The sequence below is a fragment of the Triticum dicoccoides genome, chromosome 7A (genome assembly GCF_002162155.2).
Source record: "Triticum dicoccoides isolate Atlit2015 ecotype Zavitan chromosome 7A, WEW_v2.0, whole genome shotgun sequence".
Taxonomy (NCBI): Eukaryota; Viridiplantae; Streptophyta; class Magnoliopsida; order Poales; family Poaceae; genus Triticum; species Triticum dicoccoides.
This window is the reverse complement of record NC_041392.1, coordinates 395,419,552-395,427,586: the sequence shown is the minus strand read 5'-3', so window position 1 is coordinate 395,427,586 and position 8,035 is coordinate 395,419,552.

Sequence of the window (8,035 nt, the reverse complement as noted above, 5' to 3'; positions counted from 1 at the left end):
GGTTCATCTGTCCGAAAACGCGAAACACCGGGGATAATTTCCCGGATGTTTGCCCCCTTCACCGGTACCACCTCATACCGCGTTAGGGCACACCTAGCTTTACGCTTTGTCATGTCATGTATCGTCATGCATTTGTTTGCATTATATTTATTGTTTCTCCCACCTCTTCTCTTGCTAGACACCGAGACCGACGCCGCTGCTACCCAGTACGACTACGGTGTTGACGACCCCTCTCTCTTGCCAGAGCAACCAGGCAAGCCCCCCCTTGATCACCAGATATCGCCTACTCTCCTCTATACTGCTTGCATTAGAGTAGTGTAGCATGTTACTGCTTTCCGTTAATCATATCCTGATGCATAGACTGTCCTTGCTACTACTATTGTTACGTTTACCTGCAATCCTAATGCTTAGTATAGGATGCTAGTTTATCATCAGTGGCCCTTCATTCTTGTCCGTCTGCCATGCTATACTATCGGGCCATGATCACTCGGGAGGTGATCACGGGTATATACTATATACCTTATACATGATACATGTGATGACTAAAAGATGGGTCGGCTCGTAGAAGTACCCGCGAGTGGATCTTTGTGGCGAAGCGACAGGGCAGGTTGAGACCACCTAGGAGAGAGGTGGCCCTGGCCCTAGTCGGCGTTCGCGATTATTTCAAGATAACACGTTTAATGAGATCTAGGTATTTGATCTAAGTCTGGCCACTAGCCTATACGCACTAACCATCTACGCGGGGACAGTTATGGGCACTCGACGTCCTGGTATCAGCAGAAGCCTTCGTGACGTCAGCGACTGAGCGACGTGCGCCGGATTGGAACGTAAACCTGCTCATGTATTAAGGGGGCTAGTTCTGCTTCCGGCCGCCCTCGCAACATGCAGGTGTGCAATGGGCGATGGGCCCAGACCCCTGCGCCATAGGATTTAGACCGACGTGCTGACCTCTCTGTTGTGCCTAGGTAGGGCTGCGACGTGTTGATCTTCCGAGGCCGAGCATGACCCAGAAAATTGTGTCTGGCCAAATGGGATCGAGTGTGTTGGGTTATGTGGTGCACCCCTGCAGGGAAGTTAATCTATTCAAATAGCCGTGATCTTCGGTAACAGGACGGCTTGGAGTTGTACCTTGACCTTATGACAACTAGAACCGGATACTTAATAAAACACACCCTTCCAAGTGCCAGATACAACCGGTGGTCGCTCTCTCATAGGGCGACGGGGGGAGGATCATCGGTTAGGATTATGCTATGCGATGCTACTTGGTGAACTTACCATCTACTCTCTTCTCCTGCTGCAAGATAGAGGTTACCAGAAGCGTAGTCTTCGAAAGGACTAGCTATCCCCCTCTTATTCCGGCATTATGCAATTCAGTCCACATATGATACCCCTTTTCCATTTGATTCCAATGCATACATATGTAGTGTAGCTCCTTGCTTGCGAGTACTTTGGATGAGTACTCACAGTTGCTTTGCTCCCTCTTTTCCCCCTTTCTATACCCGATTGCCGCGACCAGCCGTTGGAGTCCAGGAGCCAGACGCCACCGTCGACGACGACTACTACTACTCGGGAGGTGCCTACTACTACGTGCAGCCCACTGATGACGACCAAGAGTAGTTTAGGTGGATCCCAGGTAGGAGGCCTGTGTCTCTTTCGATCTGTATCTCAGTTTGTGCTATCCTTCTTAAGGCAAACTTGTTTAACTTATGTCTGTACTCAGATATTGTTGCTTCCGCTGACTTGTCTATGATCGAGCTCTTGTATTCGAGCCGTCGAGGCCCCTGGCTTGTAATATGATGCTTGTATGACTTATTTTATTTGTAGAGTTGTGTTGTGATATCTTTCCGCGAGTCCCTGATCTTGATCATACACGTTTGCGTGTATGATTAGTGTATGATCAATTCGGGGGCGTCACAACTTGGTATCAGAGCCGACTGCCTGTAGGAATCTCCCTTCCACACTCCTTGGCTGAAGTTGAGTTTAGTCATTACAAAACTTTTACTAACATGGCTGTGTGCCTTATGGGCCCACGTCGCCATCTGGGTGGTATTAGGATCTTTTACTCCTCGATCCTTACTTTGGGACTCTGAACTCTCTCCTACTTGGGTTAAATGATTTTACTAACTCTAACATTAGGACCCCATGACCACGTTCATCCCAAAGTTGGATAAGCCCTAGCTATTCATTAGAGTAGTATATTGAACATTATCCACACTGTCAGTTGACTCCTTTGAAACATCTTTGTTTTTAGATGGAACCCACGAGACAGGTCATGCGCCACACGACGGCCATTGGTGCCTTAGGATCACCTGTTGTGTTGGTTGAGATGATGACCTATCTGGGTTATCGCTGGCACCATGAGTACACCGTCTATGAGGAGTACCAGGATTTCAACCAGGAGCAGTACCGTGCCATCGTCCACCTCTACTCTCGGGAGTATGACTCCACTACCGTGCTGCACACTGCTCATGGTGTTGGAGTGACTATCGACATGGCGGTCCATGATGCTGCTTATGCTGCTCTGACATGTCTTCGTGGAGAGTACCAGGAGTTGGACACCTCCCCCTTCAAGCACATTGCTATCGCATCCGATGTTGGTGCGAAGGGATACTACACTGTTGCCTACTCCACTGTCACCCAAGAGCCCTTCTACCATCAGAACCTGGTTCTGCATGCTGATGGGTTGGATAGAGCTAACCAAGCTCTTCGCCATGAGCTGTACACCACCCGTCAGCACCTGTATCGTGCTCTGACGCTGTTGCACCCCTCTGTCCGATCTGGTGATCTGTCGCATTCTGCGATCTACCCTGCCAGGACCGTGATGCCCCAGGGCGTCGGCTGGCCAGATGTGGGGGGCTACTCTCCCGCATTTGGTCCTCTCCTGCCACCTGCGCATCAGGTTCCGCACCAGAGTATCCGCGGACCCCAGGCTACTCGCGTGGAGGTCTTCCCTTCGCGTCACTACCAACTGTTAGACTACACCTACCTCCACAATTCCTCCTGGGACTGATGTAGGCTTGCTTGTTAGTGTTAGGTGCATTCGCCGCGAGCCTGCGTGCCGCTTATGATGATCTTAGTTTGTGTACTGAACTCTGTGTACCGAACTCTATGCATGGTCACTTTTGTAAGATATGCCAACTACTATGTAGTATATATCGTGTTCCTTTCATTATGCATGTTTCATCATGAATGATTCTTGCCCTCGCAATTTCTCGATGCTGAACTACCCCTGTTATATATTAGCAGGATGGTTAGACCAGGTGGTCGTGGTCGTGGTGGCAACTTCCCACCACCGCCTGAGTACATGGCTGGTATGATCCAAAAGCTTGAGATGAATCATCAGTTCATGGAGAATATGATGGCTCAGTTTCCTTGCCCCAATATGAACCAACAGCCAACCCCAGTAACTCTGCAGGATTTCATGCGCCTGAACCCAACTGTGTACCGCAGCTCAACTCAGCCTCTGGATGCTGATGACTGGCTCCGTGACATCACCTATGAGATGGAGTCTGCTGATGTAGCCCCTACCAGCTATGTCACCTTTGCTTCCTTCTTCCTGAAGGGACCCGCAGCTCAATGGTGGGACAGCCACAGGCGTACTCTGCCAGTTGGAACAATCATCACCTGGCCAGACTTCCAAGCTGCCTTCCGTGCTCGCTTCATTCCTCAGGGAGTCATGGACCGTAAGAAGCGCGAGTTTCGCAACCTCACCCAAGGCAACAAGACTGTTGAAGCTTATCAGCGGGAGTTTCTTGACTTGTCCCGCTATGCTGAAGAAGACATTGCAACTGATGCACGCAGACAGGAGAAGTTCTGTGATGGCCTTCAAGCTGACATCAAGCTCGCACTTGTAGTGCATGACTTTGCTGATTTCGCTACCTTGGTGAACAACGCCATCAATGTCGAAACTGGTCTACAGGAATACCAGAGCTCTCACAGGCGCAACCGTGACACGGGATCATCTTCGGGCCCGTCCTCGCAGAAGCGTAAGATATGGATTCCCAACAGCATGTACCAGCCAACTACACCTGCCCCAAGGCAGTCCTATGCTGCCCCTCGTCTGCCTACTCCTCCAACTAGGCAGCCAAGGCTCCCAGCTCCGCCACCCAAAGCTCCTGTTCCCACTCCCAATAATGGTCTGTGCTACAAGTGTGGTCAACTAGGTCACCGTGCTAGGGATTGCAATCAGAACCAGAATCAACTGGCCCTCCCAGCAACTGGCTGTGGAAGCAACCAGCCCCGCAACAACAATGCCAAGTCTTATGGTCGTGTTCATGCCAACCACGTTGATCTCAATGAAGTTCTAGACCAGCCCGCTACTGTGATGGGTAAACTCCTAGTAAATTCAGCACCAGCATCTATTTTATTTGATACAGGTGCATCACATTCATTCATGTTAGAGGATTTTGCATTCATGCATGGCATTAAAAGCGAGGACCTGAACACTTCGCTAGTAGTACACACTCCCACGGGCCAATGTCGGACCTCCATGATTTGCAATGACGTCCCCGTTGAAATCGAAGGACTGGAATTCCTTGCCTCTCCCATCGTACTGAAGTCCTGTAGCATCGACCTCATTCCGGGAATGGATTGGTTGAAAGCGCATACTGCTTCTATAGTTTGCGCCACTAAGGTCGTCCATCTGCTACACCCTTCTGATGAAATAATTGCTTACCAAGCTCATCTAGTTCAGAACGCCGAGGCACGGCTTTATGCCTTGAATGCGTTGAACGCTGCACCACTCGAGGGCATTGAAAATATTCCCGTCGTTCGTGAATTCCAAGACGTCTTCCCAGAAGAACTTCCAGGGATCCCCCCTGCTAGAGCTGTCGAATTCATCATCGACTTGAAACCCGACACCACCCCTATAGCCAAACGACCCTACAAGATGCCGCCACATGAACTCATTGAGCTTAAGGAGGAAATCGACAAATCTCTTGTCAAAGGTTTCATTCGCCCAAGTTGCTCTCCTTGGGGAGCACCTTCTCTCTTTGTTAAGAAGAAGGATGGGACAAACTGATTAGTCCAAGACTACCGTCCTATAAACCAAGCTACCATTCAGAATAAATATCCTCTTCCTCGGATCAATGATCTTTATGATCAACTAGCTGGCTCATCAGTGTTCTCCAAAGTCGACTTGAGGTTGGGTTACCACCAGATCCATGTTCGTGAGGAGGACATCCCAAAAACCGCCTTCGTGACTCGGTATGGATCATACGAGTACACCGTCATGTCATTCGGCTTAACGAATGCTCCCGCCACCTTCTCTCGTCTGATGAACTATATATTCATGGATTACCTCAACAAGTTTGTCGTGGTTTATCTGGACGATATCCTTGTATTTTCCAAGAACGAGGAAGAACATGCTGAACATCTTCGTCTTGTGCTGGAAAAGCTTCAAGAGCATCAACTGTATGCTAAGTATTCCAAGTGTGAATTCTGGCTCCCCGAAGTAACCTATCTTGGGCATGTCATCTCCAAGGATGGTATTGCCGTCAACCCTGAACGAGTTCAGGCTATTCTCGATTGGACTCCTCCAAAGAATGTCAAGCAAGTCCGAAGTTTTCTCGGTCTCGCCAGCTATTGCCGTCGATTCGTCGAGAATTTCTCCAAGATTGCCAGGCCTCTGACTAATCTATTGCATAAGGGTGTCAAGTTCGAATGGACAGAAAAGTGTCAGGAAAGTTTCCAGGCGCTCAAAGACAAGTTGACTTCTACCCCAGTGCTTGCTCTACCTGATACTAAGAAGGACTTCGTCATTTACTGCGACGCTTCCTGTCAAGGATTAGGCTGTGTCCTAATGCAAGAGCGCAGAGTGATTGCTTATGCCTCTCGTCAACTGCGCCCTCACGAAGAAAACTACCCAGTTCACGACCTCGAGCTTGCTGCTGTCATTCATGCACTAAAGCAGTGGCGACATTACCTTCTCGGTAATCGTTGCGAAATCTTCACCGACCACCAAAGTCTGAAGTATCTGTTTACTCAGCCAGATCTGAACCTCCGTCAGCAGAGATGGATGGAGACTATTGCAGACTTTGACTTGGGTATATCCCTATACCCCCGGCAAGGCTAATGTAATGGCTGATGCCTTGAGCCACAAGTCTTACTGCAACCACCGCCAGGTTCACAAAGTTCAGCCCTCGCTTGTCGAAGAATTTAGAAAGCTGAACCTTCATATTGTTCCTCCTGGAGCACTCGCTCCCCCTCCCCCAGAGTTTCAGGAGATGAATCTTCGTGTTGTTACTAAGGGTTCTCTAAATACCCTGGTTGTCGTACCAGATCTCGTAGCTGGTATAAAGACTATTCAAGGTTATGAATCTGAAGTCCATAAGATTAAATGTCATATAGCAGAAGGAAAGCCCTCCTTCTTCTCTATCGCCGATGATGGCGCCTTGTACTTCAAAGGCCGCCTAGTGGTACCACGTTCGAGGAAAAACCTGGATCAGACTAAAGAGGTTATGAAAGAAGCTCATGATACGCCTTTGTCTATTCATCCTGGTAGTACAAAGATGTACCAAGACATTCGTCAAAGATTCTGGTGGTCTAATATGAAGCAGGACATTGCTCGTTATGTTGCTGAGTGTGATGTTTGCCGCCGTATCAAAGCAGAGCATCAAAGGCCTGCTAGAACTCTGCAACCTATCTCTATTCCTGAATGGAAATGGGACCATGTTGAAATGGACTTCGTCACTGGATTTCCCAAATCACAGAAAGGTAATGATGCTATTCTTGTCGTCATTGACCGGCTTTCTAAAGTTGCACATTTTCTGGCGGTCAAAGAGACAATCACTGCTAGTCAGCTTGCTACTCTCTACATGGCCAGAATTGTTTCACTTCACGGTATTCCACTGGTTATCAGTTCAGACCGTGGCAGTTTATTCACTTCAAGATTTTGGGCAAGTTTCCAAGAAGCTATGGGAACTCATCTGTCGTTTAGTATGACGTTTCATCCTCAGTCGCAAGGACAGGTTGAACGTGTCAACAAAGTTCTCGAAGACATGCTTCGAGCTTGTGTAATTTCCTTCGGCAAGAAATGGGAGGAATGTCTTCCATATGCCGAGTTCTCTTATAATAATAGCTATCAAGCTAGTCTGAAGATGTCCCCCTTCGAAGTGCTATATGGACGAAAGTGTCGAACCCCTCTGAACTGGTCAGAAACTGGGGAACGTCCACTCTTCGATCCGGATATTATCCAAGATGCCGAAGAGCAAGTTCGCATTATTCGCGAGAATCTCAAAACTGCTTAGTCACGTCAGAAGAGTCAGTATGACCGTCATCACCAAGACATGGTCTATCAACCTGGCGAAAAGGCTTATCTTCGAGTTACACCAATGAAGGGTGCTCACCGCTTCGGGATCAAGGGCAAGCTAGCTCCTTGCTATATCCGTCCCTTCACTATTCTCGAAAGGCGTGGAAAATTGGCATATCAACTGGAGCTTCCGTCAAACCTTTCTCAGGTTCACGATGTGTTCCACGTGTCACAGCTCCGCCGTTGCTTCAAGGTTCAATCTGAGCAGTGGATCATGAAGTGCTCGAATTGCAACAGGACCTCTCCTATAAAGAGCATCCGGTCCGCATTCTTGACCAAGCTGAACGCCGCACACGTCAGAAGGCGATCAAGCTCCTCAAAGTCCAGTGGTCGAATCACTCTGAAGACGAAGCCACTTGGGAACGCGAGGACCGTCTGCGTGATGAATACCCCGCACTGTTTCCTTCTACCTCCTAAATCTCAGGACGAGATTTCTTGTAGTGGAGGAGATTTGTAACGCCCGGATAATCATGCTACAGTAACTCCCTGTTAATCATGCCACATCATCGCAGTTACTGTTGTTAATCTCACATTAGTGCAAACCGTTTCATGTTTAAATTCTAAATAAGTCAAATTATAAAAGTTTTCAAAATATTAAACTAAAATGTTCGGGGTGTGCTGTTAAATGCGTGGGTAATTATAATAAAGCAAACACATTTTTATAAAATGCCTAAATGATTTTAAAAAGAAATAAAACAGAAAATAAAATAAAAGAAAATAAAAGAA